Source organism: Lithobates pipiens, unplaced genomic scaffold (genome assembly GCF_037356315.1).
Source record: "Lithobates pipiens isolate NorthernLeopardFrog02 unplaced genomic scaffold, aLitPip1_a1.2 Scaffold_30, whole genome shotgun sequence".
NCBI classification, from domain to species: Eukaryota; Metazoa; Chordata; class Amphibia; order Anura; family Ranidae; genus Lithobates; species Lithobates pipiens.
This window is the reverse complement of record NW_027507791.1, coordinates 166,041,388-166,063,901: the sequence shown is the minus strand read 5'-3', so window position 1 is coordinate 166,063,901 and position 22,514 is coordinate 166,041,388. Positions and strand designations below refer to the sequence as shown.

At 45.0% G+C, this 22,514-nt stretch overlaps 1 protein-coding gene and 1 pseudogene across 5 annotated transcripts in view; one reads left to right on the top strand and one right to left on the bottom strand.

The window, feature by feature from the left end:
• NDUFAF1 (NADH:ubiquinone oxidoreductase complex assembly factor 1) overlaps positions 1-22,514 on the bottom strand; it is a 437,923-nt gene that overhangs the window by 275,899 nt on the left and 139,510 nt on the right. The window lies entirely within an intron of this gene.
• Positions 3,242-14,247, top strand: LOC143943343 (traB domain-containing protein-like; annotated as a pseudogene).

The window sequence follows — 22,514 nt, the reverse complement described above, 5'->3', positions numbered from 1 at the left end:
TGATTTTGAGTTGTGTGTAGAGGCGTGGAACGCCACTGGGAAATGTTTATTGGCAAAATGAGGAACCGATCCAAACTTAAAATGCGTCTCTTGCAAAATAAGAACTTGCGCTTTAAGTCGACGGGCTTCAGATAGTATACTGCTGCGCTTTTCGGGGACATTCAATCCCTTGGCATTAAGGGATAAGATTTTCAGAGATAGAGGAGCTGACTCTGTGCGTACACTAGCCATGGTTGACCCTGCCTGGATAACTTACAGGGTAGGACACCTGAAAGACGCTTTTTGGATGCTATAACTGGAGAGGACAGCTGGTGAGAAGTGCAGAAATGGAAGGAATAGAAGAGAGAGAAAAAGAGAGGAGAAGAATGAGGAGGAGAGAGAAAGGAAATAGAAAAAGAAAAAGACAAAAGGGAAGAGAAAAAAAAGGGGGGGGGGACTGATATAAGGGGTGAGATAGGAGACAGGCAATAGAACTCACAGATGGGACTGGAGTTTACAAACTTGGGTTATTGAGCCTATTCCTGATGGGACGGGGTACACTCTAAAACACTGTGTACCCCCAAAACAAGTGCCGGAGACGGGAATGGGCCTGCTAACCGGTCTAGGGAAGAAAAAAAAAAAAAAAAAAAAACGACAGGAAAGTCCGGCTGTTGTCGGAGAGGAACCCGCCCCTCTGGGTTAGGGAATAGGCTTGACGCGAAAACTAGATATTTGCTACGGCGAGCCAGGGCGTAGCAGCAGCAGTAGCTACTTTAAACAGAAGGCTAATTCGGGGCCATGCGGGAGACTAATCTATCCTCTCTGCCCCCCCACTACGAGGGTGGGCAATGTGCACATTATCCGCACAGTTTCCGACCCCGTGCTCCTCAGAGAAGGATCCCGGAGTGAGACACCGAGGGACAATCTACTGTAAGCTGTCAACCCCCAAGAGCTTCACTCTCAGCGTCCGGACTCTGGATCACCAAGCCCCGAGCTGAGAGACGTGGGGCCTCCCTTGAGGAGGCCTCCGGAAGAAACTAGGTCCCTACATTGCAATGTATAAGCGACAACTCTGAGGCCCGGACTGTCCGGCGGAGGTCTCACGGTTCGGTCCAACCCCCTCAATTCCCATGGGGAGGACTCCAGACCGCGAGGCCTCCCACGGAGAGCCAAGAGACACAGTAGGTTGAGAATATATCACAGAGTCACTCGGGATATCAATAACACATTAAATTGTTCTCCGTTAGATAGTGCAAACAGAAAACTATCACGTGGACAGTAACATAAAAAGAAAGATGAAAAAGAAAACCATATTTGGCACCCCACCACCTAATAAGCACAGTAACCCAATACAAGCAAAAGACGCTGTCCATGAACTTGAGAACGAGCATTGTCTATACCCAGCTGGTGTGTATACGTTCCGAGCCACAAAGTCATACCATACACAACAGGTAGTGGAATGCAAGATGAAGCCTACAGATTCATGTGGTAGTCGGCTTACAGTTTACAGTTCCGATCGAGCACATGCAGTCCACTTCCCACTATGTTGAAGCTCAGTGTAACAATCATCTCAGTGCAGAGGGGGGTCAGTCACATCCAAGACGTAAGTGGGCCATAGGTCAAAACACCCCCCCCCCCCCATGCTGCCCACTGCATTGACATACAATAACTGACCCATAGTGTTCATATAAAAAGGGGAGCTGATGGCAATGTCTCGCACGCACTTCCCATAGAAAGTGCAGGGGTTACCATATCTACTGCTACCATTTCAAAACACAGTCATTGATGTGGAGTGAAGTGTGGCGTCCCTAAGGGCTTAAACCAGGCCACAAAAGGCCCAAGCGCTGCCAACTATACTCACCAGCCGGAGGGGCTAACGTAGCAGACCTCTTGACCAAAAACAAAAAGCAGGTCACAGCGTGAGGAAGTCCAACAGTGGAACAGACTGACCTTGTTTCTCGGTGGGGTGCAAAAATCAAAATCGCAGGTAGGTAGGGTGCGATGGGCTACGGACGCTCCTCCATGCGCCTACGAACAGATGAAGGCACGGTTCCCGGATCACGGTCCGAGATATCGTCCAGGCCTCTCTGTGATGAGTCGGATGTCGATCTTCGTCGTCGATGTCTGCTGCGGTGCGAGCGTGGGGTTAGTTCTGATGAGATCTGGATCCACGGCTCTGGCCTCAGAAGTGTGCTGTACCACTCAGGAACTGCTGTTCTCGGTATACCCAGGCTGTCACAGAATGAAGGCAAGTCAGCTGGAGTGCGCAGTGAGGCGGATCGGTTGCCAACAGTCGCTACCAGGCAGAAGGGAAATTTCCAGCGATAGATGATGAGTCTTTCCCTCAGCACATTCAAGAGGGGGCAAAGTTCCCTTCTATGTTGCAGGGTGATGGCAGACAGGTCCTGGAAAATCTGTATCTGAGCGCCCTCATGTTGTATCGGACCCTGGTTCCGAGCTTGGCGCAAAATATCCTCCTTTTGGCTAAAACTAACCAAGCAGCAGACCACATCTCTTGGGGGGTCAGTGTCCCGACCTTTAGGTCTGAGGGCTCTGTGGCACCTTTCCATTTCTATGGGGGCGTCAGGGGGCCTACCTAAAGGAGTGTTACAAATCGCCCAGACAGTTTGCTGTAATTGAGGGTTCTCCACTGATTCTGGGATGCCTCTGAGCCTTAAATGATGCCTTCTCCCCCTATTGTCTAAGTCCTCGATGTGTCTGTGCATATCCAGCATGATTTGCTCTTGTGCACTGGCTACGTGCTGTACCTGTTGCAGTGCTGCTCCATGGGTCATGGCTGCCGTCTCCACGTGGTCCAGCCTGGTCGCCACCGCTCTGATCTCCGTTTTCAAGTCCGAGACCGCCGCTGACAAGGTGGCTTTAATGTCCATAGCTACGGACTGTAAATCTGCCAGACAGAGAAGCGGCGAATGCTGCGCGCCATGCGCCGAGGATCCGACATGTCCCGGGGGATCAGGCGAGTCCGCCTGTGTCGCCATGTCTGCGGCCTGTGCGGAAGCCTCCGTCTGCTGGGACCTGAAAAGTTCGGGTATGGTCCGGCTCAACTGCGTGCTCTGCTCTAGCTGCGAGCGGGGGACGTGGGCATTCCTCCCCGCCATCCCTCGGTGTCGATTCGGGCACTATCGCTGAATGTAAGCTCGTGCTGTAGCCCTGGTCGCCGGAGCACTGTTCTCAAGCGGCCATCACGGTCTCGCGCCAAGCCACACCCCCTCTATTTTTTTCTGCTGGAACTAATTCTATAATGCAAGAAGGCCGACCCCAGGAGGTTGATACACAACCAATGGTAGAATCTGGTGCATCAGAGGATGGACCGGCTGATTCTTCTGAATCCCCGCACATCTCGGATGCTGATGCTTTTAGTATTCTGTGGGAGATGAAAATGAAGAAAAGACAGAAATGTCCATCACTTCCAGAAACTGACAGAACTTGGCATAGAGGATAGAAGTACATTGTAGGCACTGCTCACTTTAGTGACAACAGCAAGCAAGATGTGGTAAAGACCATTCAGGAATTACAACCTGATGTTGTGGTTGAGCTGTGCCAATATAGAGTATCTATGCAGAAACTGGATGAAGAGGCATTATTGAACGAAGCCAAAGAAATTAATTTTGATAAGCTTCATCAAGCTATTAAAAGAGAATAGAATTGTCAGGTCTCGTGCAAATTCTCTTATTAAAAGTGTCTGCACACATCATAGAACAGCTGGGAATGGCCCCAGGTGGTGAGTTCAGAGAGGCCTTCAAAGAGGCCAGCAAAGTGCCTTTTTGCAAATTTAACCTTGGAGTTAGACCTATTCCTGTAACATTCAAGCAAGTGATAGCTGCACTTTCATTCTGGCAAAAGGTGAAGCTTGCCTTGGGCTTGTGCTCCTTGTCTGACCCAACAAGTGAAGATGATGTGGAGAAATGTAAGCAGAGGGATTTATTAGAACAGATGATGGCAGAAATGATTGGTAAATGTATAACAAAATCAAGATCGGCGCTGTTCAACTTAGGTGCATCTTTGTAATTAGTATGTTCAATCCACTCCGGGTGTTGCAGCTCTTCCAAAAGTCCACTGGGTGGCAGACAGATCTATGAAGTATAGAGTGCACACCAGCCCTAGTGTATTAACGTTTATTAAAATCAACCAATATTAAAAACCAGGTATTGCACTCACAAATTGCAGGTGTTGTTCTGGCATTAGAATCAAGAACCTCCACGGCTGCCTCTTCTCCCGATTTACAAGCTCCTTGTAGTGGCTTACAGCGGGGCTGAACAGACGCTTATGGGCCAAGTTTAGCCTGCTCATTACAAGCACACTGTCCCTCTCCGTTCACTCACATGCACGGACCAGCCGGCTGTGAGTGACGTCACTCGCGGCCAGGGGGAGGATCTCTCGGCGTACGTACTAGCTCCTGGGATGCATAACAAAATGTTACCATGACAATATGTTTCGGAGGTGTGGCCTCCTTCAGGTGACGCCCTAAGATCTGTTGAAGACTTAAATATGCAAGTTCCCTCCCACCCCTCCTCGCTAGCAGCCAATTGTAAGAGGCTTCAGATCGGGGGAAGAGAGCATGCCTGGAAGCAAATCGAACAAACAGAGGGAGCGATTTGGTAACAGTAGCAAACACATAATTTTACCAATTATAGTCCAAGTGGTATAAAGAAATATATATATACATTATGACAATGTATTAATTAAAATTGGTAATACTAAAACTTTTGCATTTATATACCATACGAGCAAAGTAATAAATAATAAATGGACACTACAGGATCTCATCAGAAAAAAAATGACACATATTATATGTATGTATATATATATATATATATATATATATATATATATATATATATATATATATATATATATATATATATTTACAAACTAAAAATTATTATTTAAAAAATATATAATATTGATAAATTGACAATTATAATATTGAGAGAAAGAAATATATATATATATATATATATATATATATATATTATTATTATTATTCAGGATTTATATAGCGCCAACAGTTTGTGCAGCGCTTTACAATATGAGGGCAGACAGTACACTTACAGTACAAATCAATAAGGAGGGATCAGAGGGCTCTGCTTGTTAGAGCTTACAATCTATATTATATATATATATATATATATATATATATATATATACGGTATATATATATATATATATATATAGTATCAAACATTACCAGACTATACATCCGTCATATAAAGTTCAAGCCCCTTAGTGCTACCTTCATGTTTGTGTTTAAAATGACGTGGTACACTGTGCTTCTCAATTTTCTTTTCTATAAATCTCCTATGTTCACCAAAACGGGTCCTCATTTCATGTACCGTCCTACCTACATAGAGGAACCTGCATGGGCACCTCAAACTGTAGACCACAAACTGCGTATTACAGCATATAAATTGCTTGATCTGAAACATGCGGCCATCCTTACAATTAAATGTTGTTAGTCCATGAGTAATAAATTTACATGCTTTAAATTTTTTGCTCTTGCATCTAAAGCTACCTTTGATGTTAAAGAATTGGGGTATATTACGCATTTTTTGGTAATAATTTTTTGTGTTTTTTAGACGGCTGGGGACAATGATACTCAATGTTTTTTGCTTGTCTGAACACGACCTGAGGTTTCTTGGGGAGGATTTTTCCCAGTGTTTTGTCCTGCCCCAGAATAGGCCAATGCTTTTGAACATCTCTTTTGATGGCCCAATGTTGATCATTAAAGGTCGTAATGATAGGAATATCTCGCTGATCCTTTGCCCATATAGGTTCATTCTTATTCTTATCAGGGATTCCATTCCTATAACGATCCTTTGCTTCTTTAATGTGGCCTTCTTCATATCCCTTTTCTAAAAATGTATTGGATAATATAGCCGCCTGAGCCTCATAGTCCTTAAAGAGGAAGTAAATCCTAATGGGTTTACTTCCTCTTTCATTCCCTGCAAAGGTAAAGCGTAATGGACTACTATGCATCACATAGTAGTCCATTATGCGTCACTTACCTGGCACAGAAGCCAGAAAAGTCACCACTGTCCCCTGTAGTCCGGTGCATCCATCTTCTCGGTGGGTCTTGCTGCTCCGCTGCCGTCTTTCGGTGAAGCTGCAATGACGTCACTCCCATGCATGTGCACGGGAGCCGCCACTTGTGGCATATCGCCGTTGACCATGGCGTGCCTGTCTTTCGGCAAATATCTCCTAAACCGTGTAGGTTTAGGAGATATTTCTTGGACCTACAGGTAAGCCTTAATCTAGGCTTACCTGTAGGTCAAAGTTGGTTGTAAGGTTTTACAACCACTTTAATACTACTGCAGTTTCTACGTAATCTGCAAAACTGGCCCTGGGGTATATTCTCTTTCCATCTAGGATGGTGGCAACTCTTGTGATGTAAAGCAGTTTCCTTAAAATGTGTTTTGGACGTGATGTTACCATTTTTTTCACTACTAAGCTCAAGGTCCAGGAACACTAAGACATTTGCATCCACTACATGGGTAAAATGGATACCGAAGCTGTTGTTACAATATGAAACAAATTCATTGACAGTTTCAGGTAACCCATCCCAGATGATAAGTATGTCATCCATTTACCTCCCGTAATACACTAAGTGTTTGGCAAATGGATTGTGTTGCCAGATACAAAATTTCTCCCAGTATCCCATGAATAGTTTCACATAGCAGGGTGCAAAATGTGCACCCATTGCTGTGCCTCCTATCTGCCTGTAGAATTTGTCCTGGAAACAGAAATAATTTCTTTCCAGAGCAAACTGGATACATTGACATATGAACTTGGACTGGTTTGGGTTCATATAATCTGTTTCAGATAGAAAACGTTCAACCGCCCTTAATCCACCCTCGTTGGGAATTGACGTATAGAGCGAGCTAACGTCTAGAGATAGCCATGAATATCTTGATTCCCACTTGTATTGCTGTAGGGTCTCTAACACATGCACAGAGTCTTTTATATATGCTGGGAGAGAGATCACAAGAGGTTGCAGGAATGCATCTACATATTGGGAAACTCTGCTCGTAATGCCATCTATACTGGCCACGATAGGTCTGCCAGGTGGGCATATCGGGTCCTTATGGACCCTTGGTGTATGATAAAAAATATGGAGTTTTAAAATAGTTTGCTAGAAAAAAAAAATGTTTTTCTGATTTCTGTATCACTCCTTGGGTAAGAGCTTCATTCTTCAATTTTGTGAGTTCCTCTTTATATTCTGACAGGGGACCGTATGGGAGTATTTCATAGGTGGCACTATCCGATAGGAGTCTATATGCTTCCTTCAGATATTCCCCCATATCCTGAATGACAATACCACCTCCTTTATCCGCCGTACAGATTACCAAGTTACCATTTTCTTTGAATGCCAATAATGCATCTCTTTTTTGCTTGGATAAGTTATACATGTTAATTTTTCCATGTTGTGCCTCATATATTTCCTTGAAGCCTGTATACACCATATCACAAATTATTTTGATAAATTCATTTTTCACATGGTGTGGATAAAATGTCAACTTCAGGCGGAATGTATATTAAATAATCCCATTAGCATATGGTGTTGATATGAACATTTCCATCTCTGTCCCCCCCTCCCTTAATTCCTCAAGGATATTTATAGCTTCTTCCTCTGCTTTACTGCTCGTAATATGGTCACAGGTTGTTTCCAGAATACTTACCAATTCCTTCTGAGTGCCAGTAAGTGTCCCCTTAACCATATTCTCATCTTTCTTTGTGTTTTCCTCTATTTTTAAACCATAAAAGCACCTCGCCGTGATATCTCAAATATATTTATGTAGGTCCTTAATTAGCTCAAATAAGTTGGCATTACTACTTGGAGCAAAATTTAAGCCTTTTTGTAAAAGGCTGATCTCACTCTCTGCCAATATATGTGAGGAGAGATTGAAGATTTTCACTGTGGACTTCAATTCTCTATCTTTCCTCTCTTAAATAATCTTGTTTCTTCTCCCTCCAGCCCCTCCTCTAGTTCCTCTCCTTCTTCTGTTATTTTTCTTTTCTCGGATAGAGGAGGGGGAAGCACTAAAAAATTACCAATCATCTCCCCAGTTTGTTCAATCCTACCATCCCTTGATACTACCTGGGTAAGGTGACTACTACCAACTGCACCTCCTATTAGTGTATTCATATCCTTTGTAGCACCCACCAACAAGGGTGACCTCAATGCATCAAATGCATTAGAGTTAGGAATACTAATAGTATATTCATCTTCCTTTTCCCCATAGCTACACGGGTCAAGGGACCATTTAATACAGGCATAAGTTGCTATGAATTATTTTTTGTACTCTGCACTGGTCTCCGATTCACATTTTTTGTACTCTGACTACTACCAGATTTTGTTTTTGTTTTTTGGCTCATGTTGTGCTCTTCCCCATTCTTATTTTTATATTTAGTTCTATTTCCATCTCCATAGTCCTCTTTTTCTTTTGCTGTGTAACTTCCTTTTCTATCTTTGTACTTGGCCTGGGGCCTACTATTTCTGTGCCCACTTGATGGTGGTTTTGGTGTGTGCCTTGCAGAACCCTTACCATTTAGAGATATGGATTGTCGGGGCCCAGAAAAATTGGACCTGTGGAAATCACAGAGGTCTTCTTTATATTTCTTACCCAAAGAGTCACTATTAGGATTACCATCCCTTCGCATTGGATGGGCCAAAACCTTTTGCTTCAGATAGCATTTGTTATTGTTACCTTTTTTAGGACTCCCCCCTATGGTGGACTACATGATTATTATGTTTCTGTCTCTTCGGGGACAATGACCCCTGTATCTGATTCACATGTGGTTTCTGATCTTTATTAAACCGACTTTTACCAAATACCAAAAGGGCTGTGTTTGAGGATAATCTTGTTGCAAATAAAAAACAGAAATTTGCTAGAGATATAACAGATTATGAAAAAGGAACCATCTTCAAATGGGGTAAACGTTTGTTTAATTCTACAGGCAGATAGCGGGCATTATCCAAGACATTTTTAGAAAAGGGATATGAAGAAAGCCACATTCAAGAAGCAAAGGATCGTTATAGGAATGGAATCCCTGATAAGAATGAAACTATATGGGCAAAGGATCAGCAAGATATTCCTTTCATCATGACCTTTAATGACCAACATTGGGCCATCAAAAGAGCTGTTCAAAAGCATTGGCCTATTCTGGGGCAGGACAAAACACTGGGAAAAATCCACCCCAAGAAACATCAAGTTGTGTTCAGACGAGCAAAAAAAGTTTAGAGTATCATTGCCACCAGCCGACTAAAAAACACACAAAATTATTACCAAAAAATGTGTAATATACCCCAATTCTTTAACATCAAAGGTAGCTTTAGATGTAAGAGCAAAAAATTTAAAGCATGTAAATTTTTTATTCATGGACTAACAACATTTAATTGTAAGTAAGACCGCATGTTTCAGATCAAGTAATTTATATGCTGTAATAGGCAGTGGTCTACGGTTTGAGGTGCCCATGCGGGTTCCTCTATGTAGGTAGGATGGTACTTGAAATGAGGACCCGTTTTGGTGAACATAGGAGATTTATAGAAAAAATTGAGAAGCTCAGTGTACCACATCATTTTAAATACAAACATGAAGGTAGCACTAAGGGGCTTGAACTTTTTGGCATAGAAGCTATACCAATGTCCATTCCAGAAGGCGAACGTTTTGACAGATTATGTAAACGAGAATCTTTCTGGATCTTTACGTTAAATAGTATGGCACCAGAAGGGTTAAATGAAGAGTTGGAAATAGGTGCCCTTATATGACGGATGTATAGTCTGGTAATGTTTGTTGCAATATATATATATATATATATATATATATATATATATATATATATATATATATACATAATTGAGTAGTATATTTATAATTAATCTTTTATTAACTGTTAAATAAGGAATTTTAAACATAATATTTTATATATTTTTCCCCTCAATATTATAATTATAATTGTGAATTTATCAATATTATAATTATTTTTTTTACAATAATTTTTCGTTTGTAATTATCATATATATGTAGTTGTATTCCTGATGAGATCCTGTAGTGTGCATTTATTATTTATTACTTTGCTCGTATGGTATATAAATGCAAAAGTTTTAGTATTACCAATTTTAATTAACCACTTAAGGACCGCCACATGCCAATGTACGTCATCACAATGCCATGTACAGGCACAAGCACGTACATGTACGTGCTTGCCTTCCAGCAGGTGGGGGGTCCGATCAGACCCCCTCCCGCTGGATGCGGTGGTCCGTTTCGCTTCAGGAGCGATCCGAGATGAGGGGATGGCCGTTGGTTTCTGGCCACCCCCTCTCGATCGCTCCTGGCGAATGAGAAGCTTCCTCCCATTGTGTATAGTAAACACAGGCAGAGAGGAAGAGATGTCATTCTAACACTAATATGTAGGCACACATAAGGACACAACCCTCCCTCCCCCCGATCGCCCCCCAATCCCCCTCCCCGCCACAGTGTCACTGATTGCAGTGATCATTTATTTACTGATCACTGCATTCAGTGCCAGTTGTGACAGTAAAAACTGTCAGGGCAGTTAGTGTTAGGTCCAGGGTAGCCCCCTACCACCCCCCAATAAAGGTTTAACCCAGATTGCCCCTAGAGTTAATCCTTTCACCCCCTTTTGCCAGTGTCACTAAGTGATCATTTTTTTGATCGCTGCATTAGTGTTGCTAGGTAGCTAGTTATTTTTTTAGGTTCACCGCCAGGTTTTTATAGCGCTAGGTACCCCCATATACTACCCAATAATGGTTTTAACCCCCCCCCCCAATTGCCCCTAGTTAACCCTTTCACCAGCGATCACAGTATAAGTGTTACGGGTGACTCTGGTTAGTTTGCTTTTTATAGCATCAGGGCACCCACCATTATGCAGCCTTGTCCACCAAACCCAATAAAGGTTTAACCCCCTGATCACCCAGCGGGTGATATCAATTAGGTTTTAGGGTCAGGGTCTGCGTCGCCCCAGGCAGCGCTAGGTTAGTGCCAGTACCGCTAACACCCACACGCAAAGTATAAACCTCCCGTAGTGGTATAGAATATAAACAGATCTATAAAAGCGTCCCCAGCAGTTTAGGGTTCCAAAAAAAACGCATTGTTAGCAGGATCAGCTGAGATACCTGCTAGCACCTGCGTTTTGCCCCTCCGCCCAGCCCACCCAAGTGCAGTATCGATCGATCACTGTCACTTACTAAACACATAACTGCAGCGATCGCAGAGTCAGGCCTGATCCCTGCGATCGCTAACAGATTTTTTGGTAGCGTTTTATATTTAAATCCGGAAGGCAGTGCTTGGTTTTCGGGGTCCCGCGCGTGGCTAGGCTCCCAAAAAGTCCCCCACATGTGGTATCCTCATACTCGGGAGAAGCAGCAGAATTTATTTTGGGGTGTAATTTGACTTATGCCCATAGCATGTGTGAGCAATATATCATTTAGTGACAACTTAGTGCAAAAAAAAAAAAAAAAAAATTGTAATATTCCTGCAACTTGTGGCAAAATATAAAATATTTCATGGACTCAACATGCCTCTCAGTAAATAGCTTGGGGTGTCTACTTTCCAAAATGGGGTCATTTGGGGGGGGGGGGGTTGTGCTATTTTGTCATTTTATGGCCTTCAAAACTGTGATAGGTAATGAGGAGTGAAATCAAAAATTTGCACCCTTAGAAACCCTGAAGGCACTGATTGGTTTTCGGGGTGCCATACGCAGCTAGACTCCCAAAAAGTCCCACACATGTGGTATCCTCGTACTCAGGAGAAGCAGCAGAATATATTTTGGGGTGCAATTCCACATATAACTATGACATGTGTGAGCGATATATCATTTAGTGACAACTTTTTGTAAACTTTTTTTTTCTTTTGTGTCATTATTCAATCACTTGGGACAAAAAAAAAATATATATTCAATGTGCTTCCACACGCCCCTCAGCAATTTCCTTGGGGTGTCTACTTTCCAAAATGGGGTCATTTGGGGGGGGGGGGGTTGTACTGCCCTGAAATTTTAGCACCTCAAGAAATGAGATAGGCAGTCGTAAATTAAAAGCTGTGTAAATTCCAGAAAATGTACTCTAGTTTGTAGACGCTATAACTTTTGCGCAAACCAATAAATATACACTTAGACATTTTTGTTTACTAAAGACATGTGGCTGACTAAATTTTGCCCTAAATGTATGACTAAAATTGAGTTTATTTGATTTTTCTTATAACAAAAAGTAGAAAATATATTTTTTTTTTCTCAAAATTTTCGGTCTTTTTCCATTTACCGTATTTATCGGCGTATAACACGCGCCGGCGTATAACACGCACCCCAAGTTTAGGAGGGAATTTTAAAAACTTTTAGGAGGGAAGTTTAAAGGGAAAAAAAAAAAACTTACATTTATATGCCCATCAGTGTCATCTGCAGCTTTGTCCACCATTGCAGCCTTATGCAGCCTTGTCCACCATTGCAGCCTTGTCCACCATTGCAGCCTTATGCAGCCTTGTCCACCATTGCAGCCTTATGCAGCCTTGTCCACCAATGCAGCCTTATGCAGCCTTGTCCACCAGTGCAGTCTTGTCCCCCATTGTAGCCTTATGCAGTCTTGTCCCCCATTGCAGCCGTGTCCCCCACTGCAGCCATGTCTATTTTATTTTTTAAAAATGCCGCCGCCGAGATACAGAGCCGGATGTGTATCTCGGCAGCGTGCGGTAGTTCTCGGCGGGCCTTCGGCTCTTCTCGGGCCGCCTTCGGCCGTTCTCGGAAGCTTTCGGCCGCTGAGAAGAGCCGAAGGCGGCCGGAAGCTTCCGAGAACGGCCGAAGGCGGCCAAAAGCTGCCGAGAACGGCCAAAGGCTGCCAAGAAGAGCCGAAGGTGGCCGAAAGTCGCCTTGAAGAGCCGAAGGCGGCTGAAAGCCACCCAGAGGCTCAGAATTTCGGGGGATCGGCGTATAACACGCACCCACAATTTTCCCCTGCTTTTAAGGGGAAAAAGGTGCGTGTTATACGTCGATAAATACGGTATATCGCAAAAAATAAAAATCGCAGAGGCAATCAAATACCATCAAAAGAAAGCTCTATTTGTGGGAAGAAAAGGACGCAAATGTAGTTTGGGTACAACACTGCATGACTGCGCAATTAGCAGTTAAAGCAGTGCAGTGCGAAATTGTAAAAAGACCTCTGGTCCTTAGGCTGAAAATTGGTCCAGGGCTGAAGTGGTTAATAAATTGACATTATAATGTACATATATTTCTTTATACCACTTGGACTATAATTGGTAAAATTATGTGTTTGCTACTGTTACCAAATCGCTCCCTCTGTTTGTTAGATTTGCTTCCAGGCATGCTCTCTTCCCCAATCTGAAGCCTCTTACAATTGGCTGCTAGCGAGGAGGGGTGGGAGGGAACTTGCATATTTAAGTCTTCAACAGATCTTAGGGCGTCACCTGAAGGAGGAGGCCACGCCTCTGAAACATGTGGTCATGGTAACATTTTGTTATGCATCCCAGGAGCTAGTACGTAAGCAGAGAGATCCTCCCCCTGGCCGCGAGTGATGTCACTCACAGCCGGCTGGTCCGTGCATCTGAGCGAACGGAGAGGGACAGTGTGCTTGTAATGAGCAGGCTAAACTTAGTTCATAAGCGTCTGTTCAGCCCCGCTGTAAGCCACTACAAGGAGCTTGTAAATCGGGAGAAGAGGCAGCCGTGGAGGTTCTTGATTCTAATGTCAGAACAACACCTGAAATTTGTGAGTGCAATACCTGTTTTTTTTTAATATTGGTTGATTCTAATAAACGTTAATACACTAGGGCTGGTGTGCACTCTCTCTTGCTTTATACTTCAGAAATGATTGGTGAAATTCCTGCAATCCATCGCACCATAGTCTCTGAGAGAAATGTTTATCTAACCTACATGCTGAAGCAAGCAGCTAAAAAAACAGAACTACCTAGTGCCGCTGGGAATGAGCCTCAAAAAAGCATACCAACTATTTTTGTTGGAGTGGTTGGGATGGGACATGTACCTGGTATAGAGAAGAACTGGAGTACTGGCGTAAATATTCAAGAAATCAAGAGTGTGCCTCCTTCAAAACTGAGTAGAATTATTACTTTAGCTGCAAGTGTGACTTTTTTTTGGACTAGTAAGTTATGGTGGTTTTTGTGTAAGTAGAAGAACTGTCCGATTTATCCTTTCAATGCCAGCCACAGAGTATTGCCTTCAAAGACTAAACCAAATGAGAATGTGAATGAATGAATGAATGAATGAATGTGGGATTTGTAAACTGAACAATCTTATTTATATACTACAGAGCTATTTGTTAACTATAACAGTATCCATTACTGGTCACATGTGGCTGTCTAGAACCTGTCTGTGAAATACCTGTTTGAAGTGAAAACATCATACACGTCAACTTTGTGTACATCAGATGGCAGCTACAGCAGGTTCTGAAGAAACCATACTCGGCCTGTGACAATGAGGGTTTCCAATGTAGACAGGTTATTCCAGCAGAGTGGATAATGTAACTATAGAAGCCACTGTAAAATATTGTGGGGAAGGAAATGCCTCAATGTATATAATTCACTAAAGGTAACCTGTGACAAAATATGTAACTCATGACAAAACCTACGTTTTTAATAGGGTTGGGAAGGGTTTTTTTTTTTTTTTTTAAATCCTGTGTGCCTGTTGGAGAGATTTCACCTCACTGTTCTATCTGGATGGCCAACATCAGTAGGACAGGAAGTGAAGGACGTGATTGTGATAAAAAAAAAAAAAAAAAAAAAAGACTGCATCTAACCCTTCCCTACTTTATTGAAAACTTAAGAATGCCTGGAGTTACCATTTAACAAAAGCCACAGGACTTGAAATGGACTATATGTAAGAGAAATTCCTGGCTGCATGATTTGACTGCTGGGTGGCTGTTTATTCAGTCTGTACACCTTGTGTTGCCTGCATCCAGGTTTTAGAATGAACATTTATCAAAGTGTCTAAGACAGGGCTTGACAAATTTGCTTAGAATCTAGGAGCCAGCTGAAAAAGTTAGGAGCCAGTTATTTAAATCCTCTGCCCAGTGCCCAGAACTGCATGTGTGGGGCATCGGACAATAAGAATTGCTCATTGCTGATGCCAAGAGAAAAAAAGGACAATATTTAACCACTTCAATACAGGGCATTTATACAGCTTCCTTACCAGACCAATTTTTAACTTTCAGCGCTCTCACACTTTGAATGCCAATTACTCAGTCATGCAACACTGTACCCAAACAAAATTTTTATAATTTTTTTCATACAAATAGAGCTTTCTTTTGCTGGTATTTAATCACCACTGAGTTTTTTTATTTTTTGCGGCATAAGTGAAAAAAAGAGCGAAAATTAAAAAAAAAAAAAAACACTTGTTTTTTGGTTTCTATGATAACATGTTGCAAATAAGTCATTTTTGTTCATAAATTTGGGCCAAAATTTATACGGCTACATCTCTTTGGTGAAAATAAACCAAATTGGTGGATATTATTTAGTCTCTTTGAAAGTTATAGTCTACAAGCTATGGTGCAAATCATTGAAAATTGATCACACCTGATGTACTGAAGGCCTATCTCATTTCTTGAGGCTCTGAAATGTCAGGAAAGTACAAATACCCCCCAAATGACCACTTTTTGAAAAGTAGAGAGTCCAAGGTATTTAGTAAGAGGCATGGCGAGTTTTTTGAAGTTGTATTTTTTTCCCACAATTCTTTTTTTTTTTTTTTTGTTTACAAAATTGTCATGTTATTTCTTATGCCGCGTACACACGATCAAACAAGCGGGTGGAAAAGTCCGGCAAACTGAAGTTCGCCGGACAATCCCCCCGTGTGTAGCCTCCGGCATACTTTTTTGACCCGAAAGTACAGCAGACTTAGAATGTAGTTTTACACTCCAATCTTCCCGCCGGACTCGCATTTCGGCGGACAATCCGGCCGTGTGTGCGCCAGTCTGCCGTACTTTTAAAATGAGCGGACTTTTCCCGCCCGAGTGAGCGCCCCCCCCCCTCCTGAGCCGTACCAGGCCGCGTGCCCTCAACATGGGGGGTGCCTTGGGGAAGAGGGGGCGTGTGCCCCCCCCCACCCCAAAGCACCGTGTCCCCAAGTTAATGAGGACAAGGGCCTCTTCCCGACAACCCTGGCCGTTGATTATCGGAATCCGGGAGCCCCCTTTAATAAGGGGACCCCCAGATACCGGCCCCCCACCCTATGTGAATGAGTATGGGGTACAATGTACCCCTACCCATTCACCTGTAAAATAAAGTACAAAAAAAACACAACACACAAGATAAAATTATTTATTGCACAGCTCTGGGGGTCTTCCGTCTTCAGGGGTCTTCTCGCCGGACTCCTCCGCTATCTTCCTGTAGCTCTATTACTAGCGGAGGAGCCCGGCATTCTTCTTAGTCGCCGCGGCCTCTTCTTCCGACTTCGGGGGTCTTGTCCCCCTCTTCGGTTCTTCTGCCGGGCCACCGCACCTTCTTATAGCTCTTTTACAGGCGGTGGCCCGGTCTTCTGTCGCCGCCGCCGCCTTCCGTTCTTCTTCTTCTTCTCCTGAAGATGTTGACTCGACGTTCTCTCCGGCCGCAATGCCAGGGACGCGCTGCGCTGCGACTTATATAGGGACAAGGGGCGGTGTCACATGGGTTGATGTCACATGGGTTGGTGTCACATGGTGACCCCGCCCCTTACGATGTCACAGTCCCAGAGGATGCTGGAATTTTCGCCATGTGACATCAACCCATGTGACCAACCCATGTGACATCAACCCATGTGACACTGCCCCTTGTCCCTATATAAGACGCAGAGCAGCGCGTCCCTGGCATTGCGGCCGGAGAGAACGTCGAGTCAACATCTCCAGGAGAAGAAGAAGAAGAAGAAGAAGAAGAACGGAAGGCGGCGGCGACAGAAGATCGGGCCACCGCCTGTAAAAGAGCTATAAGAAGGCGCGGTGGCCCGGCAGAAGAACCGAAGAGGGGGACAAGACCCCCGAAGTCGGAAGAAGAGGCCGCGGCGACTAAGAAGAATGCCGGGCTCCTCCGCTAGTAATAGAGCTACAGGAAGATAGCGGAGGAGTTCGGCGAGAAGACCCCTGAAGACGGAAGACCCCAGAGCTGTGCAATAAATTATTTTATCTTGTGTGTTGTGTTTTTTTGTACTTTATTTTACAGGTGAATGGGTAGGGGTACATTGTACCCCATACTCATCCACATAGGGTGAGGGGCCGGTATTCGGGGGCCCCCTTATTAAGGGGGCTCCCGGATTCCGATAAGCCCCCCGCCCGCAGACCACGACAACCAACGGCCAGGGTTGTCGGGAAGAGGCCCTTGTCCTCATCAACATGGGGACAAGGTGCTTTGGGGTGGGGGGGGGGGGGCACGCCCCCCTTCCCCAAGGCACCCCCATGTTGAGGGCACGCGGCCTGGTATGGCTCAGGAGGGAGGGGGGGTTGCTCGCCCCTCCTTTCCTTGCCGTCCGGGTAGCGTGCTCGGACGAGGGTCTGTTGTGGACTTTGGGGGGGACCGATTTTTTTCGGCGTTGGGGTTCCCCTTTAAGTCCATACCAGGCGGCGGGGCCAGCGACGTCTCCTTCGCGGGCCCCACCTACCTGGAGACGCGCTCAAAATGAGCGGACTTTCCTCCGCATGTGTGGTCGAGTCCGTTCATTTCAAAAGTAGGGCGTACTAAGTCCGCCGTATTAGTCCGCTGAAAAAGTGCCGTGTGTGGGCAAATAGCCCGTTCGGAAAGTCCGACGGACAGTCTGGCGGGAAGTCCGCCAGACTAAGTACATCGGACAGACGGCTACGTGTGTACGCAGCTTTATACACAGCATATGCATACTTCCAATTACACCCCAAAATAGTACATTCTGCAACTCTTCCTGAGTATGGCGATACCACGTGTGGGACTTTTACACAGGCTGGCCACACAGAGAAGTCCAAAATGCAGGGAGCACAGGAAGGGGTTCTAGGAGCATAAATTACCTATTACATTTGTGAAGGCCCTGGAGCACCAGGACAGTAGAATTACCCACAAAATGACCCCATTTTGGAAAGCAAACACCCCAACGTATATTCTATGAGGCATAATGAGTCTTTTGAACAGTTAATTTTTTTCCACAAGTCTTCGGAAAACATGGAAAGAAAATGAAAACATTTTTTTTTTTTTTTTACACAAAGTGGTCAGTTTATAAGATATTTCTAACTCAAAGCATGTACATAGCAAAAATTACACCCCAAAATACATTCTGCTACTCATCCTGAGTATGGTGATACCACATGTGTGTGACTTTTACACAGCGTTTCCACATACAAAGGCCCAACATGCAGGGAGCGCCGTCAGGTGTTCTAGGAGCATAAATGACACCTCTAATTTCCTAATGACCTATTACATTTGTGAAGGCCCTGGAGCACCAGGACAATGGAATTACCCACAAAATGACCCCATTTTGGAAAACAAACACCCCAAAGTATATTGTATGAAGCATTATGAGTCTTTTGAGAGGTTCATTTTTTTACACAAGTCTTCAGAAAACGTGGAAAGAAAATGAAAATCTTTTTTTTTTACACAAAGTGGTCAGTTTATAAGATATTTCTAACACATAGTATGTATATAGCAAAAATGACACCCCAAAACACATTCTGCGAGACTTTTACACAGCCTGGCCATATACAGAGGTCCAACATGGAAGTGGTACCTTCAGGCGTTCTAGGAGCATAAATGACACATCTCATTTAGTTCCTACCTATCACACTTTGAAGGTCCTGGAGCACCGGGACAATAGAATTACCCACAAAATGACCCTGCTTTGGAAAGCAAACACCCCAATGTGTATTCCATGAGGCATGGGCTGCAAATAGGTACTCGGATACTCAGACTGGCTGGTGACAGGTACTCGGGTATTCCGACGGGCTGGTGACAGGTACTCAGGTGGGCTGGTGACAGGTACTCAGGTGGGCTGGGACAGATACTCAGGTGGGCTGGGACAGGTACTCAGGTGGGCTGGGACAGGTACTCAGGTGGGCTGGGACAGGTACTCAGGTGGGCTGGGACAGGTACTCAGGTGGGCTGGGACAGGTACTCAGGTGGGCTGGGACAGGTACTCAGGTGGGCTGGGACAGGTACTCGGGTACTCAGATGGGCTGTGATAGGTGATGAAAGCTACTTTGATGGGTGGTGACAGGTCCTCTTTATTGGGGGGGGGGGGGTAATCAGTGTGTGTTGGTGTACACTGAGCGGTAACGGGATGTTACCGCAATCTCCTCCTCACACGCGATTAGTGTGTGAGAAGGAGAACCCGGTAACATCTCGTTACCGCGGTTTGTTTACATTCTGTGACCGGCTGTGATTGGACACAGCCGGTCACGTGGTAAAGAGCCAATTTTATTGGCTCTTTACTGTGATCAGGGTTGGACTGCGTCAGGGTGACAAGCCGCATCCCCAATCGGCGCTCTGCACGTGCCCTAGGCGCATGCAAGAGCCCTATAACGGCACAGTACATGTGACCGGCTGTGATTGGACACGGCCGGTCACATGTATCAGGGAGGGGTCGATGGGGAGGAAAATCCCACAGATCGGGGGTGGGCTGTGTCCGAGGGACACAGCTCATCCACGATCACTGCGCTGCGGGCCACCGAGGCCCGCAGGAGCGGCGCAATACTGAGGCCGTCATATGACGTCCACCCAGGATGGGGGATCCTATCTGTGGCCATCATTTGACTATGGCCCGGTACTGAAGTGGTTAAAAAAAAAAAAATCAACTTATGTTTTGTTATAAGATTTTGCAAATAAGTTTTTTTTTCTCCTTCACTGATGTGCTCTGACAGGCTGCACTAATACGTACTGATGGGGCGGCATTGAGGTTGGAATTAATGGGCACTGACAGGTGGCACTGATGCACACCAATAGGCAGCACGGAGGTGCCACTAATGGGAACTGGCAGGTGGCACTGATGGGCAGCGCTGGCAGGTGCCACTGATGGGCAGCACTGGCAGGTGGCACTAACTGGCATTGACAGGCAGTACTAACTGGCAGGTGGCACTGGCAGGTGGCACTGGATGGCACTGCTTGGCACTGGCAGGTGGCACTAACTGGCATTGGCAGGTGGCACTGGCAGGTGGCAATGGTTGGCATGTGGCACTGGTTGGCACTGGCAGGTGACACTAACTGGTACTGGCAGGTGGCATTGACAGGTGGCACTAACTGGCATTGGCAGGTGGCACTGGATTGCACTGGCACATGGCACTAACTGGCATTGACAGGTGGCACTGGCAGGTGGCACTAACTGGCATTGGCAGGTTGCACTGGATGGTAGCACTGGCAGGTTTCACAGTGCAACTGTGAAACTTAATGCTCCCTGCAGTGCTGCACTGTGTTAAACTGTATGGAGAGAGGAGCTGACAAATTCAGTGTGATGTCAGAGGTGGGTGGGACCCGGAAACTATCAAGCCAATGATTAGGCTGCTTAAGAAAGGGGCAGGGCCACATACACATATCGGCCCACCCAGATCACATCCCGCTGGCTGGTGTTGGAAAGCTTGGTCCCGCCCACCCCGACATTCAGCCTCAATTTAGACAGCTCCTCTCGACACAGTTTCACACACTGCGGCACTGCTCTACCAACAATGTGTGGAGAAGGGAGGAGGATGCTGAGCCGCTCTCTTCCTGCTCCATCGGACTACCAGACAGTGCTCTGTGTCTGGAGGCACCAGACACAGAGCAACAGAGGCTCCTTTCAGTGACAAAAACCCAGGCGCCAGGGCACAATTCCTAGTTGCAAGGGCGACCTGACACCTGGGATTTGTTGAGCCCTGGTCTAAGAGAAAATAGGGTTTTTAAAACAGCTTACCTGTAAAATCCCTTTATTTGATGTACATCAGGGGACACCGAGCCATAGTAATTACTATGTGGGTTATATACCGGATCGACAGGTGCTGGACACTGGCACGCCCCTAAGGTGTGTACATCCCCCCCATATAACCTCTCCAATTACTGGGAGTCCTCAGTTTTGTATACACGTGTATAATAAGAAGAGAGGGACCTCTGTGTCCCCTGATGTACATAAAAGAAACAGATTTTACAGGCAAGCGGTTTTAAAAAATCCTATTTTCTTTTCTTACATCATGGGACACAGCGCCACAGTAATTACTATGTGGGTGGGTTGGAGCTACAGAACCCTTAACCTTAAACTGCGTAGAGGGGAAGCTGACATGTGGAGGACGCGCTGAGTGAACGCTCTCCACACCCCCACCCCACCTGCCCGGTGACTGAGAGGCTGACTCCAGCTGGGGAGCCGGCCGTACAGCTTGCACGTGTGACCGCCGATGCCGAGACCTGTGTATGCTCGACTGCTTGGGACCCTGCGCTGTGCCAGGGAAGAGAGACAGAGGAGGTGAGCAGATGGCAGAGGCAGCGGAACACATCACAATATACATAGGTATAGCCGCTAACCTCTAAGGAGATATCAAGTGAAGCTGGGGATGTGACTGTACCGCTGGGGCTGCTGAACTCACCTGTTTGCCCCCCCCCGTACTTCTCCAAGAATGAATGTTTCACTTCAAGAGACTCAGTAACATACCACCTACCCGCTGACCTTCGATGGAGAGGCTGTTATTGATGGACCTGCCACCCCCCCCCCCCCCCCGTCTGGATGCCGGAGAGAGAGCCCCAGAGGCCGTGAGTAGATTCACAATCAGTCAGGAACTAGTTAACTAAACACCGTGGCATGTGGAGCTGGAAGTGGTAGGATAGAATCCTGAATTTCAGTATCTAATGAGTGAAATATCTAATGAACAGTATTTTGCAAGCCATATTAGCTACATTAACTGAATGAACTGAGTCCTTTCTGAAATTGAGTAGAAGCAGCAGGGCAAAGTATATACATTTTGGAGATGGCGTCTCTGAGACTGGATATGGTATATCTGGGAAAATAAAGAAAAACACTCTTATTTGATGCCTATGCTGGTAACTGTTGATAGTAATAGTGGATAAATATCAAGATTGTTGATAACAGCTACTGACATTTGTATACATATAAAGGGAAAAGAAAAAGGAAAAGGGCCATTACATACTGATAAGGGCTGTTGCTGACAACCGAATCTGCTTGACTGCTACTACTGCTATTGTTGGAATCACCCTTTTGCCACCTTATTGCCTTAGTTTTTGAACCACACTGAAAATGCCCATTTCCCATTTTAAAATATTTCAGCTGAGTGGGTTGGGGAGAGGCCAGATAATGGTAAAGGAGGACAACCATCCCCCTAGCAATAAAATGGAGGAAGCTCAGAAAAGGCTTAGTAATAAAGGGAAGATGTTACTAACCGGACAAAATACAAATCAAGGGCAAGCTAAAGGACAAGTCAAAGAAGGGGAAAGAGAAGATGTATTAAATATGAGGGCAGATACGCAATTAGATGTACTAAATATTGGAGCTTGTACATCAGCCCCTCTAATATGGGACTGCCTAATAATTTCTCTAGAGAAAAGGATGGACAATGATAAAGAAAGGGCTGATGGAGAGGTG